Here is a 12,168-nt window from a genome sequence, read left to right as displayed (position 1 = left end):
AACTCCTCCCACCTAGTGTCCCTCTGTTCATTCCCTCCCTCAGTTCCCTTACTGATCCCTTCCCACATTTTTCATTCTTCACCCCACCTTCCCCTCCCTTTCATTTACTTCCCAGCCCCTGCTGTCTCCTCCTCACCTCTTCTCACTGGGATGGATGCTGCACAGGATGTTGCTCATCTGTCAGGGTAGCAGGGACAAGACCTCACCTTCCTTCACTTCTCTTTCTTTATTCCCTGTCATCTGACCCCACCCGAAGCTCTAAAGATGGATCAGTTCAGTTCAGTTGCTCAGTCGTGTCCGACTCTTTGCAACCCCATGAATCTCAGCATGCCAGGCCTCCCTGTCCATCACCAACTCCCAGAGTTCACTCAGACTCACATCCATCGAGTCCGTGATGCCATCCAGCCATCTTATCCTCGGTCGTCCCCTTCTTCTCCTGCCCCCAATCCCTCCCAGCATCAGAGTCTTTTCCAATGAGTCAACTCTTTGCATGAGGTGGCCAAAGTACTGGAGTTTCAGCTTTAGCATCATTCCTTCCAAAGAAATCCCAGGGCTGATCTCCTTCAGAATGGACTGGTTGGATCTTCTTGCAGTCCAAGGGACTCTCAAGAGTCTTCTCCAACACCATAGTTCAAAAGCATCAATCCTTCAGCGCTCAGCCTTCTTCACAGTTCAACTCTCACATCCATACATGACCACAGGAAAAACCATAGCCTTGACTAGATGGACCTTAGTCAGCAAAGTAATGCCTCTGCTTTTGAATATACTATCTAGGTTGGCCATAACTTTTCTTCCAAGGAGTAAGTGTCTTTTAATTTCATGGCTGCAGTCACCATCTGAAGTGATTTTGGAGCCCCCCCAAAATAAAATCTAACAGTGTTTCTACTGTTTCTCCATTTCCCATGAAGTGATGGGACCAGATGCCATGATCTTCGTTTTCTGAATGTTGAGCTTTAAGCCAACTTTTTCACTCTCCTCTTTCACTTTCATCAAGAGGCTTTTTAGTTCCTCTTCACTTTCTGCCATAAGGGTGGTGTTATCTGCATATCTGAGGTTATTGATCTTTCTCCCGGCAATCTTGATTCCAGCTTGTGCTTCTTCCAGTCCAGCGTTTCTCATGATGTACTCTGCATAGAAGTTAAATAAGCAGGGTGACAATATACAGCCTTGATGTACTCCTTTTCCTATTTGGAACCAGTCTGTTGTTCCATGTCCAGTTCTAACTGTTGCTTCCTGACCTGCATACAGATTTCTCAAGAGGCAGGTCAGGTGGTCTGTATTCCCATCTCTTGAAGAATTTTCCACAGTTTATTGTGATCCACACAGTCAAAGGCTTTGGCATAGTCAATAAAGCAGAAATAGATGTTTTTCTGGAACTCTCTTGCTTTTTCCATGATCCAGCATATGCTGGCAATTTGATCTTTGGTTCCTCTGCCTTTTCTAAAACCAGCTTGAACATCAGGAAGTTCACAGTATATGTATTGCTGAAGGCTAACTTGGAGAATTTTGAGCATTACTTTACTAGCATGTGAGATGAGTACAATTGTGCAGTAGTTTGAGCATTCTTTGGCATTGCCTTTCTTTGGAATTGGAATGAAAACTGACACTTTCCAGTCCTGTGGCCACTGCTGAGTTTTCCAAATTTGCTGGCATATTGAGTGCAGCACTTTCACAGCATCATCTTTCAGGATTTGAAACAGCTCTACTGGAATGCCATCACCTCCACTAGTTTTGTTCGTAGTGATGCTTTCTAAGGCCCACTTGACTTCACATTCCAAGATGTCTGGTTCAAGATGGATCAGGGCACCCTCAAATTCCTAACATCATATTTTCTTTGTTTCATATGCCATGACTTTGAAGAAAGAGCACCATCTCAAACCTGTGATGATGGATCAGTCTCCATTTGCCTTTCCAACCATGGAACTCAAACTCATGACATGGGTTTGTCTTATAATCTATCCCTTCTCCCCAAAGCCCCTATTGAAATCTGATTCAAGAATGACCAGAAACATCTCGGACACCAGGAACATCCCAGGAAGGGTTTTGCTATTCCAACTGAAGGCCAAGAGCCCAGGGCAGCCAGCGACAACCTTGTCTACCCTCTTCAGAGATCATGGCCCCTCATCTTTTGGGTGACAAAGCTGACACGGGAACCACACCCCTGAGTGTATAGATTCTCTCTGCACTGACACGGACTTCTGATTCCAGCTCACCTGCAGCTTCCCCTGCTGCCTAAGGGTCACTGGTCTCAGTCCAGCTGGCAGCGTTGGACCTTGTTCCATCTGTTGCCACTGGTCCCCATTCCAGTGACACTGGTGTCCAGGTGCTCAACCCTTCCTGGCATTTAAAAGACAGCAGTTTCATGGAGTCTGATATATGGTGTTATCAGCATGGAAACAAATGGCTGCCTGCCTGCCGCTGGCTTGTCTGAATCTGGGAAGCCACTCACTCATTAGAGATAATGGCATAGTCAGACAGTAATTGAGGTCAGCGAGCCTCGCTCTGTCATGCCTGGACAGAGGCTCTGCCCTGCACTTTTTCATTTTTTTCATTTGGACTTTAGCCTAGAAGAGGTCACAGCAGTAACTGATCAGTTTGAAAAAATGCCCAATATTTTGATTTTGCTTTTGAAGGTCTGTTTTGAAGGTGGTCGTTGGGAACCATTAGCACACTCAGGGAGTTTTATGAGAGCAGCCTTATCTGTTTGAGTAGTTTAAGCTTTTTGTTTATAAAAGGGTAAATAACATTACAGGAAAAATGTTTTTGAAAAGCAATGCTTTCTTTTCAGTTTGTCAACCAAGGAAGACCACTATTGTTCTGTTCTGGAGAGGAATGCATGCGAGCCAAGAGCACTGATACATGCGACCCCTGAAGCCAGCGAGCGTGGGGCTCAGGTGCCAGGACTATCACCCACCTCTCACCTGCGGCGCACCTGTGACAATCAAGGACAGCTGTTGTCTTTCGCTTGGGGCCCATGGGTGGACACCACAAAGAGCCAGTTTTGGAATCTACACAATTAAAATTCCTACTGGATAAACTATTCCCATACCAGTGTCCCACCTGGAGATTATGTTTTGTTTATTCTGTGGTTAGATCTGGACATTGGAATGATAAAAATGTCCAGCTAGAGTTATATATCCCTGATGATCATGCCAGGTGGGGATTGGGTCTCAGGAAACATTGTTCTAAAAGATTCTTTTTCTCTTCTGAGTCTTGGTCTGAAGACTGATTTAAAAAAATAATAATGATAAAGCAACTCTGTTCACATATACTATCCAGGCTTCCAATCAGCTATCAATAATCACAAAGTTGTCTAGGCTTGATGGGATGTTAAATATAGAGTCCTAACACCCTTTCTGTTCCTATAACTTTATGTTACAGACCCAAGAATGAGTGACTTCATCAGGAACCTTGAGGCCAGATAAGGGCTGACACCTAAAGTCAGCCTCCACCAATCATGGTTTTTCAACTTGTGAACTGCAGGGGTTAAACTGTGTTATCAAGAAGTCCCCTCTCAACCTGCATTTCTACCAACAGCTTAACTGTGTCACAGGCATTAGAGATGTTTACAAACAGGTGTCTTTTCCACTTTCTTTTGCACATGTCAAGCCTGAACTTCACTTCTCTGTTCAAAAGTGAGCTGGCATTTTAGTTGTCTTGGCCATTGAAGACTGAATGGAAGCGAAATATATGACTGCAGAGAAAAACTTTAACAACTAAGGCATGATTTATCATGCTGCCATTCATGAGGGCTGGAGAAGGCAATGGCACCCCACTCCAGTACTCTTGCCTGGAAAATCCCATGGACAGAAGAGCCTGGTAGACTGCAGTCCATGAGGTCACTAAGAGTCGGACACAACTGAGTGACTTCACTTTCACTTTTCACTTTCATGCATTGGAGAAGAAAATGGCAACCCACTCCAGTATTCTTGCCTGAAGAATCCCAGGAACGAGGAAGCCTGGTGGGCTGGCATCTATGGGGTCGCACAGAGTTGTACACAACTGAAGCGACTTAGCAGGAGCAGCAGCGGCAGCAGCATTCATGATGGCAACTTGAGCTGAGAGGAAGCTTTGTTAGTGTGACTATGGAATAATAATCCTGGGGCAAAACATCTTTTCCAGTCCACACTGTAAAAACCAGAGACAAATCTTAACTATTTAGACCACTGAGATGTTAGAGATATTTGTTACTGCAGCACATTAATTTTTTTCTAACTGATACAATATATCTCAACTTCTGAAAGCTTCATGAGGACTTTTCAAATTCTCACTGCCCCACTGAGAATGACTTAGTCAAATGTGCAATGATCATGTTGATCCTGATGGAGTAACCTCTCTAACTTACCAAAAAAGAGACCATTTTTAATGTATGGTAACTAGGTGTGTGCTGTCTCTTCAGTCACGTCTGACTCTGTGACCATATGGACTGTAGCCTGCCACGCTCTTCTATCTGTGGGATTATCCAGGCAAGAATACTGGAATGGGTTGCCGTGCCCTCCTCCAGGAGATTTTCCTGACCCAGGGATCAAACCCAAGTGTCTTATGTCTCCTGCACTGGCAGGAGGGTTCTTTACCACTAGCACTGCCTGGGAAGCCCTATAAAACATGTTTATTACTTCATTTGTCAATTTCTTGGATTTGGCCAGTGTAACTTGGAGAGATTAGTGTGATCCAGAGATTTCTGATTCTGAAGCTGAAAAGTTAAGAATTTTGACTGTAAGTGACAACCACCAGTAAAGCAGCAGGAGGTTGTTTGTTTTTTTGTTTTTTGTTTTTTTTTTGCAATTTAATACTTGATGATTTGGACATCAAATGCTACAGAATTTGTAAGAGAAGCTTCAGAGGAAGTAAATTTCCCTTTTTGAGATTTAATCTGATTGTGTTTAACATTTCATATCTGAGATATTATTACCTTACACTTGTGGCAATGAACTGGATAGATGGCATTCAGCTGAGATCATATGCACAAAATTACATGAAAAATTGAAATATCAAAGTTCGTTTAGCACAGCTGTTTGCTAATGAAGACATATTACTAATGGAGAAGTTTGTTTTCTAAAAGGAACTTCCACCTGAGGCTGTGAAAATACAAAAGAGATGAGTAAAGTAAGATGGAGACAGAAGGAATTATTCCTAATTAAATATCAGTGATTTATTTGCCAAATCTCAGATATTGCAATGAATAAATCACTGGTTGTGAAGGTGGAATTTAGGCTCTCCTCCTGACTGATACTGTGATGAACTAATTTGAGTTTGAAGTCTCCAATGTACTTTGCCCTGTGTTCCTGTCACTATAAAACGCATTTCCTTGTATCTTTGTTCTTCACCCATGCATTCCAACATACGGCAGTGAAATAGAAAACAGCTCTTGAATTTTAGAATAACAACAGCAGCAGCACAAATCTGTACAGCAAAACTGTTCTCCTTGTGCTGAAGATGCTGAAATGCTGTTACCGGCCAGAGTCAAAGCAGGCCCATAACTTGTCTGATAGTTGGAAGTGCGTCTCTCTTTTTCAACACGCTCAGCAGCGTGTGCTTGCTTTGTGGAAATACATGGTATAGCTGAAGAAAAAGTCATCCATGTTGTATATTCCCAAAGCTTTCAGGAATGAATTCAACATAAAATAACAGATGGCAAGCACTGAGGCTATTAAGTTTGAGGCGATAGTGTGCAATACAGAGGGGCTGTTGGAGCCAACGAGGGGATACTGGCCAGACATGGAAGGCTGAAGTGCCAAGGTTAGCTCTCACCCCACGGACAGCTGATGGTGGGGTCTCACCCCTGTGGTGGATGACCTGATGACCCCATCCACTGAGCGGTTATTCAAACGGGAATGTGTTGGAACATTCTGATGAAGGCCTATGTTAGAGGTTTCTTGCAGACCTCAAATGACAGCTTATGTGCTGTTTTGCACGCAGAGATCTCCCGTCCAGAGAATGTAGCAGCAGAATGTAATGATTTTTGGACACTGATGTCCACCAGTTCATCATGGGTGTTTATTGTGTGCATCCGTGCTAGAACTGAGGATATAAAAATGAACAAGGCCGACACCCTGCTTTTCAAGGTAGCAAATCTGGGTGGCCCTTGAGGTTTATATTCTTGTTTCTTTGGGAGCGTGGGTAAAGAGTAAAGAATCTGCCTGTAATGTAGGAGACTTGGGTTCCATCCCTGGGTTGGGAAGATCCCCTTGGAGAAGGGAATGGCTACCCACTCCGTATTCTTGTCTGGAGAATCCCATGGACAGAGAAGGTGGCAGGCTACAGTCCTTGGAGTCGCAAAGAGTCGGACATGACTGAGCGACTACCCGTCTCACTTTCACATCTTTGGGGGTTCAGCAGATAGGAAACTTACCAAGTCAGGGTTAATTTAACAGACAAGTAGGCTGATACCAGCCACTGCTCGCCCTTCCTAGAAAAGAAGTTCTCAACGAGGGACTGTCCATTGGTGACCGTCACACAGGTGTTCCTTTCTCCCAGATGCTAGAGGTGGATCAGCAGAAGACAGGGACACTCGACACTGGCATGTTGGTCACTGGCTGGGGCAGGCAAGGTATGAAATGGTGAGAATTCAGGGGTCCATGTGCTCTTCTGCTTCTCGGCTCGTAAGTTTTCCTAGGAAAGCCCACTTTCTACCTGCACCAAGAACTAGTGGGACTGAACCCATGTCCCATAGAGTTACCAGAAGCTGATAACTAGTAGAAATTCTTAAACCGTCTTAACAACAAAAGTGGGAACAGCTTGTTAAAAATCCTTTGCTCATATACTACCTTCATTGATTAAGCTTCTTTTTTCTTTTTTTTCTCTTTAATAACATACCTTCCCAGTTTCATGCAGACCAGTTGTTTTACAGGAATTGGAGTCAGCTCCTGCCCCGTGTCAGACGGCTAGGTCTGGTTGGGACCACTGACCCTAAAATGAGGCCTATGCAGGTGTGTGACGAATGGCTTCTTGACATCAGAGGACTCTGAAACTCTACCCTCAGGTCACGCTATGCATTTCCATTTTGAACACGCACACGCGTGTAACTGACATGCACCTGTACAAAACTCTGGCTACCTCCCCTTTTCCCCACCTCCAATAACCTTTCCCCAAACTGAAGATCAACATGCTTACCCCATTAACATCCCAGCCCCCTCACCTCTGGGGAGGCAGATCTGAGACTTGGCCCTCCCATGTCCTCACGTGGTTGCACTGTAGATAAACTCTTTCTTAGCTGTGAACCTCTGTGTTCTCTGTCTTGCTGCACATCAGGCAAAGAGACTTGGTTCATTAGCAGAATCTGAAAGCAACCCCTTGGCACAGTTCAGGAGGAGAACAAACAAGTCAGCCACCAACTACGATGCTGCTAAACTGATATAAAGTCATCCTTGTGATGCAGAGAAAAGAGCGTTGATTCCCTCTGAGTCTACTGGAAGGTTTCACAGAGGATGAGGACTTTAGGTTGAGCCCTAAAGACCGAGTAGGACTTGGATAGACGCAGGGAGAAGACCTAGGGGTGCAGGCAGGAGTTCAAGGTGAAGATTCCTGAATGGTGAGAAGCCCTGTAGGACTGGGATGTCTGTGCACTCAGTGAATTGCATCTGTCCAGACAGCAGTCTGCAGTGAGGTTCTGGGTCAGTCTCAGCCTACGACAGTGACGCTTTCTACTAGGAGTGACTGGGCACTCACCTGGGCACATACTACCTGCGGCTGTCCCCACAGGTATTTCCCCGTCAGAGCCGATGTCGTGGCTGCACCAGCCCTTGTGCATCTTGCTATTACTGTAAGTTGCTTCTCAGCAACAAGCACCAAGAAAGCTTCAAATAGCAAACTTACTACTCACAAGTGCTGCAGGGTACACAGTACACCCGCAGTCACACAGTGAAGTGGAGATGGGGAGACCTCAGCTTCTGCTGTAATTTTATTGGAATCAAGGGTGGGGTGAATAGGATTTTACAGGTTCACTCTTCATTGCTGGATTTTAAATCTAAGAGTAAAAATTAAAGCACAGAGAAAGTAAATAAAGCAAGCAAGCAGGTCACACAGGGCTTCCTAAAAGGGGAATATCATAGGTGGAACATCATAGCTGACTCCTTTTTTAGTTGAACAGCAGGGAAATCAGTTGTGAATATTCATTGGAAGGACTGATGCTGAAGCTGAAACATTGGCCAGCTGATGCAAAGAACTGACTCATTTGAAAAGATTCTGATGCTGGAAAAGATTGAAGGCAGGAGGAGAAGGGGACGGCAGAGGATGAGATGGTTGGATGGCATCGATGACTCAATGGACATGAGTTTAAGTAAACTCTGGGAGTTGGAGATGGACAGGGAGGCCTGGCATTGTAGCCCATGGGGTAACAGAGTCGGACACGACTGAGTGACTGAACTGAACTGAGACAACGTATTTTTTCAACATGAGTGCCTTGAAGTGGATGCCTCAGCAATCCACCTCCCCTTCAAAGCATTGCTTCTTCTAATAGTAGAGTCTTAAGCTCCTAGTATAGTACATGTATAAATTTTATTAAATATTCATTTATTTTAAAAGCTTTTTATTCATTGTTTCTCAAAATCTGGGGCTGGTATTTGATGGTAATTGACTGGTGCCACTCCCCCTCTTTTGACATGTGGATTTATGCTTTCTTCTGAAAGTTCTGGAGTTTGCATTGAATAGGGCCAAAGTTATAAGTATCTAAGGAGAAAAGATCAGTCTCTTTTAAAGTTTTAAAGAAAATACCCGTGTTCAAATGCCAACTATATAATAATAATGTGAACATTCTGTAAAGAACTGTCATTTTCTAGGGAGGCTTTCTGATATCACTTTAGCAGAATAAGTGTTGAGGACAGTGGAGGGGGGTGACTGGAAAGGTCATCCAACTGCTTCTTTATATTTTTCTCAAAAACGTGTGATGCCATTGATCAAAGGTAAAAATTTTAATTCAACTTAAATATATCTTTGAATTATTGAGCAAAGATTTTAAAGATTTGAGGTTAGATGAAAATTATAAACTTCATAATGCAACTCAATAAGAAATGCTTTAGCTTTTCACAATGGAACATAAATGGGTAAAAAGGGCAGTTTTAACACTGAATTAAATGCAGAGTTAATACTTTTGTCAGTCTTATTATTCCAATTGCCTTTTTTTCTTAACATGCAGTTCAATTTAACCTTCTCAAGTAACCTTCCCTGGCCGCATGAAGAGAACTAGGGGAGCATGGCACAATGAATACCATGAGTTACTAGAGGGGAGATGACCGTCTAGAAACATATCCAGCTAAAGTTTCCTCCTAAAGGCAAAATGAAGGTTTGCTTAATCAAACAAAAATAGTGACAACTTTTTTCTTTGCAAACAGACCTTGTCTATAAACTCTGTTAAAGCAATGTCTTCAGGTTGAAGAATAGTAATACTCCATGGAAACATGTATCTACGTAAGTAATGAAGAGCACTGGAAATGATAATACGTCAGCAAATAAGAGATTTTTAAATATTTATTTTAAAGAAAGTTTGTGTTCCTGAACTCAGATTTGGCTGCTCACCTCTTGAAAGCCAGTACTTGAGAGAAGAGTGTTGGTAGGAATGGAAATATTGCCTTATTCAGGAGGCTGGCAACCTGGGGAGGTTGACTCGTGTGTAAGAACCAACTCCCAAAGATTCTACTGAACCATTAGAGTTTTCAAAGGGGGAAATTAATTGCAATTCATCATTTCAGGAGGTGTCAGAGTCTTTGTTATCTTCCAGTGTTTGCAGAGTTTCTTATGATTGGTGGTGAAGTTATAGGAAGTTGCTCCAGGACTCCTGTGCTCAGCCTGAAAAAGTACCTGCCTGCCAACACAGGTTAGACATGAGAGATGCAGGTTCAATCCGTGGATTCAGAAGATCCCCTGGAGGAGGGCACGGCAACCCACTCTAGTGTTCTTGCCTGGGGAATCCCATAGACAGAGGAGCCTGGCAGGTGCTCTATCATGTCTGACACTCCTTGCGATCCCATGGACTGTAGCCCACCAGTCTCCTTTGCCCATGGGGATTCTCCAGGCAAGAATACTGGAGTGGGTTGCAATCCCTGCTCCAGGGGATCTTTCCAATCCAGGGATCGAACCCAAGTCTCCTGCATTGCAAGAAGATTCTTTACCATCTGAGACAGTGGGGGCCACCAGGGAAGCCCTTAGTTGCAGAAAAAAAAAAAAAAACCTCTAAGATAGTGTTATGTATATTCCTTGAGGAGGAACCAGGACTCTGCATTATTGGTTTACCATTGCTTCTGCTTTGTTTCTGCATTTCCTAACTTTTCTCATCAGCAACTGTTTGAATCTGCCCTTTGATAGTCAGGGAAGTTTTAGGAGGCGAAGCTTTCTTCCTAGAAACAAGAAATGAGAACATTAAAAGGATTTGTACCTTGAAGGCTCCCGTAGGGTCCTTTCTAGTTTCAATAGTCAATTCTGAAAAATTTTAAGGAAGCAATTCTGAGATAAAAATTTTTATTTCAGGAGAACTTTACAGTCTTAAAAATTATTGAGGACCACAGAGAATATTGTAATATCTACCAATACTTTGTCATGTAAGAAACTAAAATAAGAACATATCTTCATTAATAAATATTTTAAATATTTGCTTATAAACTTGCTTTAAAGTAGTAATAATAAACCGTGCAAAATATATGTTTATATATAATGGAAACACTTTGCTGTATACCTGAGACTAACACAGCATTGGCAATCAAATATGTTCCACTATAAAATAAAAATTTTTTAATTTAAAAAATAAAGATTGAAGGCAGGAAAAGAGGATGACAGAGGAAGAGATGGTTGGATGGCATCACCAACTCAATGGACACGAGTCTGAGCAAGCTCCAGGAGATGGTGAAGGACAGGGTGTGCCTCTGTCCATGGGGTCGCAAAGAATCAGACAGGAAAGAGTGACTGAACAACAATGAATAAAAAAAAAATAATAACTACATCTTCCAAAAGAGAAAATAATGAACAGGAAAACATTATTTTTTATTTTTCAAATCTCTTTTATACTTAAATAAAGACAGCTAAAGTATAATATCTGATTTTTCACTCATTTTGTTGTAATTTAACACATAATGCAGCAAATGGAAAATTCTTTTTTATGACAGAGTAAAAATTTAGAAAGCAAACACTGTTTCATCATCATGAAAATGATTCTAAACTCACGGGTGATCTGAAAGGATCTTATGGATCACAGAAGACCTTAGGCTGTTCTTCGAAAACCACTTGTTTAAACGAAAAATAACAACAATATGTTTTGAAGTTAATAACTTATGTAGAGGTAAAATGTGTAAAACCACTAGCATTTAGACTGGAATGAAAGAAATGAACGTAAGGACTGCATAGCTCTCACACTCTACTTGAAATGGCATAATTTAGAAGTAGTCCATGACAATATATGTGAATTATAAATCTTAGAGCAATTGTTAAAAATAAATAAATGAACCAGATTCAGTAAATATTCCAAAATTGAAGACAAAAGTCAAGTATTAAAAATCACTCCCAAAAACAATCAGGAAAAGCAAAAAAAATGAAACATTAATATGTAATATGTCAAGTTTAAAAATTATGAGAGTTGCAAGTTATGTTTTATTTGGGGCAAAATGAAGACTGTAGCCTTGGAGATAGTGCCTCAGATAACACTGAGAAACTGCTCCAAAGAGGCAAGGGGGAAAGTTCAATATATATGTGATTTCAGTGAAGGGAGAAAATATGCAAGCAAGCATATATTTTTCCAGAACGTTTCTACTAGTCTCATGAACCTTGGCTAGTCAAAAAGAACAGTTGTCACCATAAAGGATTTTAGTGCTTTTCTAGATTTGGGAAAATATAAGAATCAGGGCTCCTAAAATCAGCTCCTGAAAAGATCTAACTATCTGAAAACCTAGCCTGTCAAATATTCGCTGAGCACAGAGTGCCTCATTTCTGTTCTCCACCCTGAACTGCTTTCAGGGGCTTTTTAAGGTCAGCAGCTGCAGCAGCACATGATTTAATCCTTGTAGAGGTAGGTGGCAAGTGCCAATTATTAGTTGACAGATACAAATAGGAAGTACATTAGTATACACAAACCTAGCAATATCAGAAGGTGCATTAAAAATAAAAAGTTGACAATCAATGACACCTTCAATTATTTAAATTTCACCTTAAGAAGACAGAAAAAGAGCAAATTGAATCAAAATAAGT

This window comes from Ovis aries, chromosome 16, assembly GCF_016772045.2.
Source record: "Ovis aries strain OAR_USU_Benz2616 breed Rambouillet chromosome 16, ARS-UI_Ramb_v3.0, whole genome shotgun sequence".
NCBI lineage: Eukaryota > Metazoa > Chordata > Mammalia > Artiodactyla > Bovidae > Ovis > Ovis aries.
The sequence above is the reverse complement of the archived record's forward strand: the minus strand, read 5'-3'. Positions refer to the sequence as shown.